This window comes from Triturus cristatus, chromosome 5_2 (assembly GCF_964204655.1).
Source record: "Triturus cristatus chromosome 5_2, aTriCri1.1, whole genome shotgun sequence".
Lineage (NCBI taxonomy): Eukaryota > Metazoa > Chordata > Amphibia > Caudata > Salamandridae > Triturus > Triturus cristatus.
The window spans coordinates 861,392,572-861,408,147 of NC_140588.1; positions in this window are offsets into that span (position 1 = coordinate 861,392,572).

The window sequence follows — 15,576 nt, forward strand, 5'->3', positions numbered from 1 at the left end:
TGTCTGAACGCCAAAAGGAGGTGGCCCAGCAGGTGCGGGTGTGGTTCAAACCCATGGAAGGTGTAACAGAACACATACGTGGGTGTCCATTCCCCTTCAGGGACCACAACCACTCCACAAAGGAGACCCACACAGCCATAGAGACACATGCAGATGCACATCCCCAGTACAGAACCATGCCCAGGGGCACGCACATATGAGTCACACACCCATGTTGGCTCTGCGTACGAGGGCACAGTCCACTTCCCTTACGAATTGAGTGGGTGACGACAAAGCTACATGTCCAAGCTCTAACCAGCTGCCTCCGGTGACATGTCTGCGTCCGCTGTACACAGCACAATGTAATGTCGTAGGGCCCAGGGCCCTCATGCATACAACAAGACCACAGGGACACATGCAGATAATATGTCGAACTGGCTACGGGCACGTACACCCGGCCCCTTTATTGGCAGGGCAACATGTAAAGTGACACCTGTGCTTTATGTTTGTGGGGTGGGTGCAAGCCAGCCCTCAGGGAGTTGTTGGTGTTGGCAACAGATACAACAGTTAACGCAATGAATATGGAAACAGATAACACCAGTATTACAGGGACAACTGCGGAGCATCATGGAGGTAGCCTGAGCAAGTCCAGAGGGCACACAATGAGCAAACAGAAGTGTCCGTGAGTTGCAGTGCGCTGAGTCTGGGGCACCAGAGCTGAGTGTGCTCATGTGAAGAGAATATCTGGGATTCTGTCCCTTCGGGACCTAGATGATGCGGCTGCAGTGGGGGGGTGTCACACCTGCATCATCTTCCTCATCGTCGTCCCAGGTCTCCCAGACCGCCTGAGGTGACATTGCTGCATGAACCTACCACAGTACATAACCAAGACAGTAATGGATGATGATTCGTTGTGCACTTAGTCAGTGGCACCTGGAGTGCTGAGCAGGGGATCAGGCAGAAGATGGCATCCACGACATGTGGAGGCAACTCCGTCAGTCTGCCAGTACGACCATTTCAACACAGGCATTTTGTGGTTGGAGTCGGTCCTGGTGGTGGTGGCGTGTGCCTCTGTGATGCGACGTCCAGGCCGGTCAGGACTCGATTTGATGTGTGAGCCCTGGTGGGCCGCAGTTGAGGCCTGAGGCTGTGGACAGTGCAGGGCCACAGACACATGGCATTGATGACCCCAAGGCCATCGCTTCAGAGGCCATCCAATATCTCATAAGAAGTGGTCCCGGACATGACCAGCACAGAGTTAGTTGTCCCGGATGCACTGTGGCTAGCACAGGCACCCAGCCACGGGACGGTGACTTGCGGTGCAGTCAGATGGGCCATGCGACCTGAGAGGGTCCTCATCAATGTCTGAGGTGTATGTTGCGGAGTGTTGCGGGGGACAGTGGAAGGTGTCCTCCAGGACATGATGCAGGGGTTGGAAGCTGTCCGGAAGCAGCAAATGGAGGGGTGGAAAGTCACAGCCTTGTTTTCGCCACAAAGTCAGTATTACCGCCATGATGGCGATGACAACCCCAAGTCCATGGACTAAGTTGCCACCAAAGTCTTACCAGAAAGTGTCCATGGGTGTCGGGGAATAGACATACTGGCACCGGGGATGAAAGGGGAAGCAGTCTGCGTTGAGGCCTGTACAATGACATCAAGTCAGCCATAAATAAATCAAGGCTGAATTCAAAATTGTGTGTGGCCTATTCGACCACAGTGTAGGCCTGGGGCAGCGGTCAGCAAGGGTCCACAGCCACGTGTCGTTGGGATGCTATGCACATGGTTGGTGTCACCCGACCAAAGGGAGTACACTGAAGTAGAATCTTCATTATTGTGCGTACATGGACAGTGTATGATCAAGACTCAGCTCCAAATGTGTGACCTACTTGTCCGTAGTGAGCAGGGGACAACAGACATATGTCGTAGGAATGCCATGCACAGAGTTGGTGGCACCACATCGAAGGGAGTACACTGATATTAAATCTGCAATGAACATATGTACTCTGCCATTGTGTAATCAAGACTCAGTTCCTAATGTGTGACCTACTTGACCGCGGTGTGGGCCGGAGGCAGCAGTAGAAAAACGTCAACAAGAGAAGACTAAAGTGGGCCTGTGTTGTGGAGGCCGTGATGGTCTAAGGAGGCTGCAAGGTCGGGGGCCTCGGGTTTGAAGCTTACGCAGGCATGTGGTGGGCCCTTCTTGACACATGCCGGTGTCGGAAGGTGATCAGTGTGGCCTGGCTACACAGGGGCGGGCCTGACGGGTTCGGGGTCCAGCGGGCCGGGGTACGGCAGGCACACAGGATCGCAGGCAACTCTGCTCACGAGGATGGCAATGGCCTCGTGGTTTGGTTAATGGCGCTGCCCTGGCAGAGACATTTGGCTTTCTGGAAGAGGACCACGCCCAGGGCTACGTGCTTTTTATTCACACCCCAGTGCTGGCCTGGTGTACGCCGGGCCATCCCACTCCGCTCACGCTTACGGGGAGACGTAACAGGTAACATTTCCGCAAATTCCCCCACTGGCTGGGGTGACATGGTTGCGCCCACTGTCCACTACACTCCATACACCAGAGGAGTATGTCGCCATGGATATGGGTGTGTTCTGCATACTGCGGTCTGTCCAGCACATCTCCGCCACTCTTGGCATTGTGTACTTTCCCAATCATGGTTCTGCTTCATCCTTTTAACTTGCCCGGTTGCCACCTCTCCCCACATTTGGCTAGTTTGTGGCTGAGGTGCCATGCCGTTGATGGCTCATGTTCACGGTTACCATTGTGAGTTGTTCTGTCGTGTCTGGTGGGTGGGCATGTTGTTTTGCATGTTGGTTGTGATTTTGTGGCGTGTGCATTGCCAGAGTTGTGAGTTGCATGGTTGTGGAGTTAAGGTGAGTGGGGTGTTCATTTGGAACTTGCCAAATGGCTGTGCATTTCCCTTGGTGCCATCCTTGGAACGTTGGTTGCTGATGGACTGTAGGAGGATGAATGAATCATGCACACTGGCTGAGTATTTGGAGGCGACATTGGTGGAGGTTCCACGGTGTTCGGATGTTGCCTGCACATTGATGTGAGACGTGTGTTTTCTGTTGCGGTGATTTGTGTGCTGTGTCACCAGTGGGCACAGGTAGGACATGTGTGCTGTGGATTGCCCCTAACACATACGTGCATCCAGTTATGGCGTATTGTCCTTGCTTGGTCTCCAGAGGATCCTGCGCATTGTGTTGGACGTATAGGGACTGGGGTACCAGGCTGATGGTGATGTCCAGGACAGGTGTGAGAGACTTGGATGTGGCTGGCTGTGAACTCCTCTGACTCTGGCGGGTGTTATTTGGGGGTTACCAGGGGCCAACAGGTGCAGCACAGCCAGCAGCTTGGTGTTGGGTGGAATGTTGGTTGTCTGCTTTGTTGGTGCCGTAGGCCTGTTGGGCAATGTTGGTCAGGATGCGTACGATGGTTGTCCTTTTGAGCCTGTAGTGGGCAATGACATTGTCAGGTGTTGGGTCCGTGAGGCTGGTGCATTTCCTGGGGGTCCACTGTCTTTGTCTGTGCTGCTTCTGTGGTAGTCCGGGGGGCTTCCGGGTGGGGGTTGAGGTCCTGGGGTGGTGGAGGTGGGTGTTGTGGTCCACTTGGATGTCCGGGCCACATGACCAGTGGCTCCATGGCATCTGTTGCCCTTCCAATGTGGCTGCGGGCTGGGCTCTCTTTTCTGGTGCAGACTGTCATCCGACTATGCACCAGGTCTGAGCAGATGTTAGTTTCCGGGTATTAACATACCTTATCGCCTGTTTTGTGTTCTTATAGCCGATCTGACTGGTTGTTGAGAATGTTGAGGTGTGGTGTTGTTGCGGCTTTTCTCTCGGGAATGCCTACTCTGCATCTCATTAGCGATAGTTGCGGGGGTCATCTGTGGCGATGTGTTTTGCGGCTGCTATCGCAGGTATACTGGTGCTGTGGGCTGTTAACACCAGCTTGTGATTGGGGCGATAAGTTTAGGGCAACTTTGGCTGCCATAAAGTGCTGTTAACTCGGCGATAGATCCTTGTGAATATGCCCCATAAGTGTTATTAGGTATACAATAAAACATGTTTTACCTGTTATTTATTAATGAGATATTGCAGGGTTACACCGCACCTATGCCACTTCAGAGCGAAGAATCCTCATTTCCCTTTTGATAGAGTTGTTTTAATACATGGACAAAGAAAGCAATTGCCCAGCATTGACAAGGGCCCCATGGTGCCATAATGACTTTGATCATAAAAACAGTGGGGCAGATTTACAAGACCCCTGCGCTGCCAGTGCATCACACCGGCGGTGCAACCTGCTGAGTCATATTTACAAGCACAGATAAAACAACCCTGCGTGACTTTACCTGGATTATAAATATCCCCCATTTTCACACAACACTTCGCGTGTTAGGGGTGTGACGTGGGTGTTGCTGTGGGTGTTCCCATGCAACACCCATGCCCACTGATGCATTCCCAGATTTACGAGAATCATAAATCTGGAAATGCGTCAGAATGCTACGCCACCCTAGGGGTGGCGTAGCGAGGTGCAACGAGGAGAAATGTATTCATTTCTCCTAAATTATATATATTTCTACTCGTATTTTTCCTCTTTCAACACGTGCTGTATTCTGCAGCACACATTGGAAGAGGAAATCACCTCAAATCATTGTTTCTGTGTTGAAAGGTATCCCGTCTTGCACAAAGCAATCTCCCCAGGACGTAGGCATCCTTGCATCCTTGCACCATGTCTGGGACTGCTTTTTAATAAAGAAGCCCTTTTTCTTTTAAATGCAGCCCGTTTTCCTTAAAGGAAAATGGGACTCATTTAATAAAAATTAAATGAAATGTTTTCATTTCATTTTTTAAGGGCAGACAGTGGTCCCTGAGACCACTGCCTGCCCTTTAAAAATACTTTTAGAGACAGTCACAAAGTGGAAGGGGTCCCCTGGAGACCCCTTCCAAATTGTGACTGCTTTACCAACTTCTAGAAGAGGGTTGTAATTTGCAAGTGCTTTGTGACCGCAATTGTGGTCACAAAACATTCACACATAGTGTTGCAGTCGCAATCAAGAAGGGAACGCCCCTTCCTAATTGCGACTCTCAATTCCTAAATAGCGAGTCGCAAATAAATTGTGACTCACTATTTAGGAACTGTACATGGCCAACAGTGATTTTGTATGCGCAAACGGGATCGCAAACCCATTTGCACATGCAAAATCACGTCGTACATCTGGCCCTTAGTGTTTTTTCAGTACCAGGACCTGTAAAGTTTAAAAGTACATGCCCAACCTTTTAATTAGAATGCACCCTGCCCTATGAGCTTCAAAAGGCCTCCCTTAAGGGTGACCTACATGCAATAAAATGTGAGTTTAAGGATTGGCAAGGGGTTTATATTGCCAAGTTGAATTGGCAGTTTAAAACTGCTTTCAGGCTACAGTGGGAGGCCCACAACATGTTTTAAGGGGCTACTCAAATGGGTGGCACAATAAATGCTGCAGGCCCACAAGCAGCATTTAATTTGCAGGCTCTGGGTAGATGATATACCATTCTACAAGGGTCTAATAAGTTAATTAAATATGCCAATCATGTGTAAGCCAATTTTACCACCTTTAAATGAGAAATTACAAGCACTTTAGCAGTGGTTAGCAGTGGTAAAGTGCACAAAAAGTGCACAGTGTCCTAAGGCCAATAAAAATTATTTTTAGCAAAAAGTGGAGGGGTGAAGGCAAAAAGTATGGGGGGAGATCACCCTAAGGCTGACAGGTATTACAATAAAAATGCCAAATTTCAGGAAAATTATGCAAACTGATGTGCAAGTTGACAAAATCTGATTTTATGCACTATATTTTAGTATGAAATACATCCTTGCATCATTTATGAACATGAGGATGCACTTCAGAATAAAAAAGAGCGCAGAAAAATGACAAATATCCAAACAAGAGTGGCTTGCACCTGTCAATTTGGTTTGTTCTGGGGATACCACAAAAGGGTTTTAACCTGAACAACCCTGAATCATTCCAAGTGGTGTAGTGGTGAATTTTCACAGAAAAGGTATCATTCGAAATTTTGACTGAGCCTTTTTGTGGTTCTGGTCGATAAGCACAAGTATAACATGCGTATTGCAAGCATCAATGCACCACTTCATTTTGTAACCTGCACAATTGTGCATATTTTAGTGTGTCTGAATGTACAATTCTATAGCAGTTATGGTGAACATCCAAGGTACTAATTTGCTCTATGGGGAAGCAGATTTGCTACTGCAATACTATGGCATTGAGATATTGTGAGAAATTGGGTCGTTGGCTGAGGGGGATGTGATCCCTTCCCAAACAGCAGCCACAATCCATGTCATGGTGACCCACAAAAGTCACTAAATGAACTTGTGCTTCCCTCTTGTAGCTTGGGATAAAAGTGGTCAGGCTGAACTTAAGGGCAATGGGGAAGCTATGCTGTATTCAAACAGTAGTACATAGAAAACACAACACAAAAAATCCCACGCCAATTTGTAAACATAGAGATATATTTAATACAATATTTGACCCAAAACTACACAAATCTAATTAGTAGAACCAGAAATATGCAATTTCAAGGATTTAGGTAAAAATAGTGCCTAAAAGCACAAAACACCAAATGGTGCTTCTGATCGCGCTTTAGTGGGACAATGTCACAAGTTCAGGCTGACCATGATGGAGAGTGGTCTGGATACAGTGACCAGGTTGGACCTGCTTGGAAATTGTACCTTATGTATTTGGTGGGAGGTGTTGCGTCATGCAGTGCCAGTTACAAGGAGCGATGTGAGAGCCCTGTGTTGAGTTGCATCACGCTGTGTTGGTTCTGATGAGGAGCTGCTTGGACTGCATTGCGTTGCACCACTCTGGGTCGTTCCGATGGGTGCCACAGCTGGGCGGGCTCAGCACCTTCAACTCCACTTTGAAGGGTCTAGAAAAGGGGGCACCACTTAAGGGGTCAGGACTCATTGCAGAAAGATTCCAGGTGCAGGGTTCAAGGATGTGGGAGCTTGTTGTGTCCCTGTAGTTCAGAAAAAGGAGGCCAGCCAAATCTTTTTGGTGGTTCTAGGTTAAAGGTGCAAGTCCACTCATTCTTTCTCAGGCATCAGTGCAGCACAGCAGTCTCTCTTGTTGGAGAGCAGCAGGTAATCAGAGCAGTCCTCATTCTGAGTCTTCTACGGGTCCAGAAGTGATCGGAAGAGTTGGGTTTTGAAGGTTCAATAATTATATCTGGAGTAAGCTTTTGACGTTGGAGAAGTTTCTAGAGGTTTCCCCCCACTGATGTGTCTGGAACTTCACCTCTGTGCCCTAGCCCCAGACTGTCTAGGGTGACAATATACAAGTATAGAACCCTTTGTGAGTGAGCTGCAAGTTTGGTAGGTGACAGCAACACCCCCCATCCTGCTAGAGATGGCCCATCCTGCCAATAGCTAGTCCCCCTTTGAGATGCTGTCTGGAAGGAATACACAAAAGCCAACTGTCAACTACACCTAATCCCAGGACCCAGGAAACAGGTTGCAGGCACCAAATGGTTAGGACAAGAACATGCCAACTTCCTAAACGTGGCGTTTTAAGAATTGTCATTTAAATTCAGACTTTACCATAAAAGAGGATTTTAAATTACATTTCTTTAGAGACCAAATGTGACATTCGTACCTACTCCTACCAACAGTTATCACTTATTAAATCCAATAAAGTAACTAAATGTTATCCTATGGGAGAGGTAGACCTTGGAGTAGTGAAAAATCTATGTAAGAGCTTTTCACTACCAGGGCATGTAAAACTTAAAAGTACGTGTCCAGCTTTTGAAATACACTGCACCCTGCCTGTTAGACCTGACAGCCTAAGCGTGGTCTTTACCTCAACGTTTTGCCTACCTCCTCCACATTTCTGATTTCTTTTTTGCTGATTTTGGGGCTTAATACTGGTTGTGGAGCGCTTGCTGCTAACCAGTGCTAAAGCGCTTGTCTCTCTTCAACATGGTAACATTGGTTCATCCCCAATTGGCATATTTAATTTACTTATACATCCATAGTAAAGAGGCACCCCCTGTACCCAGTGCCTGTAAACTAAAAGCTGCTAGTGGGCCTGCACCACTGATTGTGCCACCCACTCAAGTAGCCCTTTAACCATGTCTCAGGCCTGCCATTGCAGAGACTGTGTGTGCAGTTCACATTGCCATGTTGACCTGGCAAAATAAACCTTTTGCTAGGCCCAAACCTTCACCTTTTAAACACATAAGTCACCCCTGAGGTAGGCCATGGACAACCCAGAGGGCAGGGTGCAATGTATTTTTAAGTTTTACATGTCTTGCTAGTGAAAAACTCTCAAAGTCGTTTTTCACTACTGCAAGATCTAACTTTTTACATCTTATAAGTGTAATTTCTAATTGGGAAGAGATACAACCTTAAAGCATGGTGTTTCTGGTATCCACATTTTTTATTCCTAACTGATGGTGAAGTTGGATTTTAAATTACAATTCTGAAAATTGTGTTTTCTTGCTTTGGCCATTTGGTGCCTGCTACCTGTCTCTGATCACATGTCTGGGGTGGGTGACATTTGGGCTTTGTGTAGTCTCCCTAGACAGTCACACCCACACCCATTGGGAGCTTAGGTATGACTTGATGGGCCATCCTGACAGGAAGGGTGGGAGGAGCTGGACCCACCCTCACATACATATGAATCGGTTGTGTCCTGCACCCATGCAATGGGCTGCATACCCCCCTGCAGCAAGTCTGGAGCCAGGGCAGGAAGAGAGGACCTTTCTGCAATTCAGAGGCATGGCTTTGAAGTCTTCTCCACTTCAAAGGCGCAATTGGGTATAAATACTTGACCTCTGATACCACATTTCAGTAAACCTCTGGATCTGTGAAGACTCTGCCAGGAAGAAGGACAGCTGCATTGCTCTAAGAACTGCCACTCTGCTGGACTGATATTTTGCTGTGCAATTGTCTTGCTGTGCTGACCTGCTGCTTGCTGCCCTCTTGCCTAGGTGAGGGGACTGAACCTGCAGCACTTGATCCCAGAGTGATTCCAAGGGCTAGCTGGCTGACCTTCTGAGATGAAGTCTCAGGGCCATAAAAGAAATAGAGATAGTCAAACTGATCTCCACCTCTAAACCCTCCTCACATGCCTTGGACCCGATTCCTGCCCAACTGGCCAAGAAGCTAAAATTCTCCCTAGCACCGCTCTGGACCAGGATCATAAACAGCTCCCTGAGCTCTGGAGTTATTCCGGACTGCCTCAAAGTCGGCCAAGTCACTCTTTTACTGAAAAACCAGGCCTAGACACCAAGGATCTGAACAACTACAGACCCGTCTCCAACCTCCCCATCCTGGCCAAGACAATGGAAAAATGCGTTCTCCTTCAATTGAAGCAACACATGGACAACACCAACCTCCTGGATCCCCACCAATCTGGCTTCAGAAAAGGGGGCAGCACAGAGACAGCGATCCTCAATATCATAGATGATATACACAAGTCCCTCGATAAAGACAAATGCTCCTTACTAATCCTCCTTGACCTATCAGTAGCCTTCGATACGGTCAACCATCAATTACTCATTAAGGTACTCCAAGAAAGGCTAGGGGCTGAAGAGGTGGTCTTATGTTGGTTCGGCTCCTTTCTCCAGAATCGCTCTCAAAGAGTCAAAATCAAAAACTTCTTGTCAGACCTTCATCCTGTCAACAGAGGCATCCCCCAAGGATCAGTCCTCTCCCTGCAACTTTTCAACATATGCATGGAACCCCTCACCAGTATACTCAAAACATCCAACATTCCCTTCCCCCTCTATGCGGACGACACCCAAATTTATCTTGAAACCTCCTCCATCGAAGACATCCAGAGACTCAATGACACTCTTAGAGAAGTCCAACACTGGCTCTCTCTAAATCACCTGAAATTCAATCAAGACAAAACGGAAATCCTCCTCATTTCCAACAAAACGGAGAACGCACAAGTCGCAGAATGGCTAAAAGCAATTGATGCTCTCAACAACAATCTCTCCATGGCCAACTCCGTCAAATTGCTGGGAATCACCCTGGACCCTAAACTAAGCATAGACAAATACATCAAGAAAACTGCTAAGAGTTATTTCCTCAACCTAAAACTACTCAATAAGATAAAATCCTTCATCCTGACCAACGACCTCTAACAAGCAACTCAATCCCTGGTACTTTCCAGATTAGACTACGGGAATGCTACCCTCACAGGCACAGCTTAATCTCACCTAGCTCCCCTCCGATCAACTCTTAATGCAGCTGCAAGAATGGTCACCGGAGTAAAAAAATACGACCATATCTCGCCCGCACTCAGAGAGTTGAAATGGCTCCCATTTGAATTAAGAGCAGTTTCAGAACTACCTGCCTCACGCACAAAGCCCTCCACACAGGGAAACCCGCCTACCTGGCCTCCAAACTCACGATGGCCAGTCAGACAAGGAGCTCCAATACTCTACTACTCATCCCACCGAAAACCCGCAAACAAAAAAAGGCAGCCAGATCCTTCTCGGGAAATGCGCCCAAAATATGGAAGTCCAGATCAGGATGATCCCCTCCTTTCTAAAATTCAAAAGGCAGCTCAAAGACCTCTACCTCAATCGTTCTTCCCAAATGGATAGATCGAAACCCAAACTCACAATCGTGCACATCACTGCACTATGACACTTTATAACCAAGACCTCTACCTCACACCTAGCCCGAATCCTCCACATCATCCCCGTGGATCGGAAGGTTGCACGGCTTGAACAACTGTGATCACTATTATGAGACTATGAAACTTTCCCTCTATCGTTATACAACGCGCAAAGCCCTCTACTGCACCCTGTGGTTTCACAACTATAATTTGTGTTTTCCTTTTTACTAAGTGTTGTAAAGCGCTCTGATACCTTCGGTCTGGCTAGTGCTATATAAAACATCTTAATAAATAAATAAACAAATAAATAAATAAATAAAAGACTTTCAAACAACCTGCTTATGCACATAGACTCTGTCATCTGTGAGTTTACACTGTCAAGTTATGTCAACCCAGTCCTGGACCTTTGGAAGTGCCCCTAAGGTGCTTCCCTTTGGAAACCAGTGCATCCTCTGCTGAGCAATGCATCACCAAGCTGAACAGACGTATCTCTTTGGCTGAATGGTGCATCTTTGAGGAGAACCGATACATCGCTAATGTTGCATGGATCAGACCCATTGCAAAAGACTTGCATCGCCGCTGCATCCCGCGTCTAGGACTGATGTGTTGCCTTTGGATCCAAGACTGTGCACTCTTTTCCTGGCACAAGCTCCTCACATCTTTTGTCGACAGCATCCTCGGCGAAGACGCCTAACCTCTGCATCACAGCCTTACTGCTCATTAGAACTGATGCATCATCTCCACGGGGCCTCACATCCTTGACACTGGCTTCACATCGTAAGCCTGTTGACAGGATTCTTGATTAGGCCTGGGCAAAAATTTCGTTCCGTTCGCGGAAATTGCGATAATTTGACATTTTTGCGTTCCGCGGAGAGCGCGAAAATGTCAAAAATTCCGGTTTCCGCAGCTTGGCGATAATTTGTTTCTTGCTCGCGCTGTAAAATGATACATTCTCGCGCGCGCGCGATCGCCTTACCTGAATCCCTGCGTTCGCCGACAAGTTTTCTTGATCCGGTCGCGTTCTCCATGAGATGTTGTATTGTTTTTAGCCATTTGCGCTGTCTCGCGACAGTTCGCGCCCGCAGTGACGTCATGCGTCGCGCGATCACGTCTTTCTTCTCGCGATCATGCACCGCGAGAACAACTCAAAACAAGATGGCCGCGCCCGCAAGCAACCACATGGGTAAGTTGGCGACCCGCAACCATGCAGAAAATCTCGCGAACATGCCGGTAAAAAACTTCCGCATCTTTGCGATATTTCTGCTTGTTTGCGATAATTTTAAACATTCTCGCGATAATTTGCGAAGGTTAATTCCGCAAATTCCGCCCACCCCTATTCTTGATGCCAATGCATCAGGACCTCACACTGCAGCCTCATTGCATTTCGAAACTGAAGCATTGCTTCTTTTGTGCAACTCGTCTTCGAAGCAGATCCACTCAAGTGCTCCGCAACCAGGATTAAGGTACTTTTGTTCAGTGGGCCTAACTGGGTCCCTGTAGCCTGCACACGCTCCATTACGGTCAGACTGAACGTTTGACTTTGTCCCAGTACGGTGCGACCAGATATCCCCAATAGTGCTTTTTGCTTCTCAACGCTATTGTTCACTGTAAACATTGAAATTCAAGATCTCAAGTTCTACTTGTACTGTTTTTGCAGTTTGGTCTTGTTTTCATTTTTTATATGTCGCTCGGTTTTCCAAACCTGATGTGGAATCTTATTGTGTGATTTTTTTCACAGTTTTAATGTTTGAAGTTTTGCACAAATACTTTACACATTGCCTCTAAAGTTAAGCCTGACTGCTCTGTGCCAAGCTACCACAAGATGAGCACGGGCTAATTTAGGGTTTGCCTACCTCTTTCCCTGACTAGGACTGTGGTTGTTTCTTAACTACGGCGCCTACCCCAGTCAACCTACAACCCAGTTTCCAACATTGTCCTATTAGCAGTTTGTGGCCTACCCAAGTGGTAACTTATATGTATTAAAAAGGAAGGTTTTATGCCTTGCAAAAGAGTTTATTTTGCTAGGTGAAAATTGCATTTTAAAACTGCAAACAGTCTACAATGGCAGGCCTGAGACAGGCTTAAATGGCTTTGTAAGTGGGTGGCACAATCAGTGCTGCAGGCCCACAATAAGTATTAACATTCCAGGCCCTAGGTACATGTAATACGACTTTACTAGGGATGTACATGCCAATAAAATGTAAGCTAAAGCCAGTTGTACCATGTTTAAAGGAGAGAGCACAAGCTTTTTAGCTCTGGTTAGCAGTGAGTGGTAAATATGAACCAAGCAAAACAGGAGGGGTGAAGGCAAACAATTGGGGTAAACCACTCTAAAGTCGACATGTCCTACAGGGATCATGCACACTTTAAAATTAGTACAGGGCTTGCACACTTTAAAATTTGTACATTGCTTTTACACAGCTCACATGATGAAATAACACCAGCAGTAATGTTTTTTTAGCAGTTCCTAAACAGTGATTGCACCATCAAACTTTACGAATATGCAACATGGAAACATTTGCCCACTTAGATCTGTGCCATACCCTAATTGTACCATGGTAGTAGAATACATAATTCCAGTTCTTTCCATTTCTGGTAATTGTTGTTACATGTGATAATCCTGTTGGTTCCAGCAGAAAACTATGAAGAATACAACTCACGGAATGCCCATATTTGTAAAATAAAACCCAGGCACAGTCAGGCGTCCATATGCCGAACACAGATGAAGGCATGCAGAGCCTTGCAGAATAGACCCCAGGTGGAGCAGCACCGGTACTGAAGCGCCCCTACCTCAACCTAACCATGACTGATACCTTCAAATGTCACAGTGAATATAAGTTACAGAAAACACCTGTAAAGGGGTGTGGGCTGAATCTAATGTGCCACTTACCAATCAATGGACCCTTCCCATGTTGGAAGGGAGCTGGGACAAACATATTATTAGGGTAGTAAAACTTTGATGTTGGATTAACTATATTTGCTTTTTTGCTACAGGACCTTTATTTGTTGTGAACTTGAGAACCTGATATGCTTTGTATGATTTGATACTTATTTGATAATATTCCTGACAGCATTTCTTTATTTCCCCAGAGCCAGATATTAGAACTGATGTGCCCATTCGTTTTGTTTACTTTTAGGTAGCATGTTTCGTCATGTGGTGTTTGTTAAGCAACCCATTTCTGGCAAGCTAACAATGAAGCCTTCTAAACACAGACTTGGGCCAGGAATGGACACACACACAGCAGCTGAAGGCTGGTTAATGAGACAAGTTCAGCCGGCGCGTCCCCCTGCAGGGCTGGACTGGCCTGTAGGGCAATCAGGCGGTGCCTGAGGGACGGTCTGACAGGTTGTGTGAGCTGGTTTTTGGATGATGGCAGACCTGTTGGGCAGGTTTTTACTGTTGATTCCTCTAATGTTAAAACAAGCATTGCCTGCAGGAAGCACAGATCCCTACTGTGTTCCATATCTTGCAAAACACATACAGCTCGTCTTTTCAAGTTCAAAACTGTCCCAATATGCAAACATGGCTACTTTTTTTTAAGACATATATTTTAATAATGGCGGGCACTTTCATTTTTTCGGCCAGGCCTATTTTCTGTCCCAGTTCGACACTGTGTTTGTGCTGCATGGATGGCATTGTATCTCAAAGATAGGCAACACATGATTACCGTTGTCAGAACAGAACACATGAAACGTTGAAGGAATATAGTACAATGGGAAATGCCCAAAAAAGCACAATTAAAGGAAGCACAATCATTTTTAGAGCAAATCAATAATTCCACAGATCGTTCCAGTAAATATAGAGGGTATGCAACTATTTACTCCTGTGAGTGATAACGTGGAGACTCGATTACTTGACATTTTAAAATGTTCACAGCATTCTCACCCATGTTACATCGACCTCCGAAATAATAAGGTAAACCCTAATGGCAGAAATAAAGTTTCTGCTGGACTTTGATTCCTGTTTCATTATTTTATAGTTAATAAAAATGCAGCATGACAGAAAGCAACACAATTAATGTATGCTTTTACACATTTTTACTTAGGCACTTACCACCAGTGTTTGCTGCCTGTAATAGGGTATGTTTTGCATGTTACTGAAGCTTTAGACACATTTGTCAAGTCAAACTTTAAAATGTTATGAGCAAACAGGAATATGTTTTTAAACAGGATTTCTGCTCTATTTAACACTGAAAATATGAAAGAATAAAATACATCACATTATACACCAATTTTACATTTGATGATTTGTCAGTTTTGTTGCAAATACATTGATTTTTACCTTTGCAATTGCCTAAGTCTTAGACAAATGGGACATATTTAAAGTAGAGAGATATCAATAGGAGAGTTTCAACCTTTTATAAATCAAACAAATTAAAAATATTGTGTCCCGGTTACGCTGACCTGTCAAAATGTGTTGCCATCACTCTTCAGGAGCGTGCTTTAAATGCTACAGATACATTTAAATTACTTGTAAAGTTGATTGGAAAGCAAGCAAATATATGACGTTATGAGTGAGAAACATAGGTTTAGCTGCCTCCTTTCACACTGACCTGTGCCACTGAAACAGTGTCATTATCTGCAAGACACAAAGTAGCAGTCAGAAGAATGAAAATAAATAAAGGTCACTAAGGGCCATATGTGCAAAGGTATTTTGCATTTCCTAATGGTGCAGTCTGCAATTTTAGGCCATTAGGTAATGCAAAGCGCCATTCTGGTACATACGCAAGGCAATTGCGGTGGTGCAAAATGTGATTGCTGTCTAGATGAAATAGCATTTTGAGAATCGCAAAATAAGAAATCGCTAACAGGGATTCCCAAATAACGAATCACTAACCGCATGTACTAAAGATTTCCTAATTGGGAATAGCCACACAATGCCCATTTAGAGAATGCAAGTACCATCAATCTGGATCAGGTTGTAACCAGGTGCAAACTATAAAAAGGCACCAAA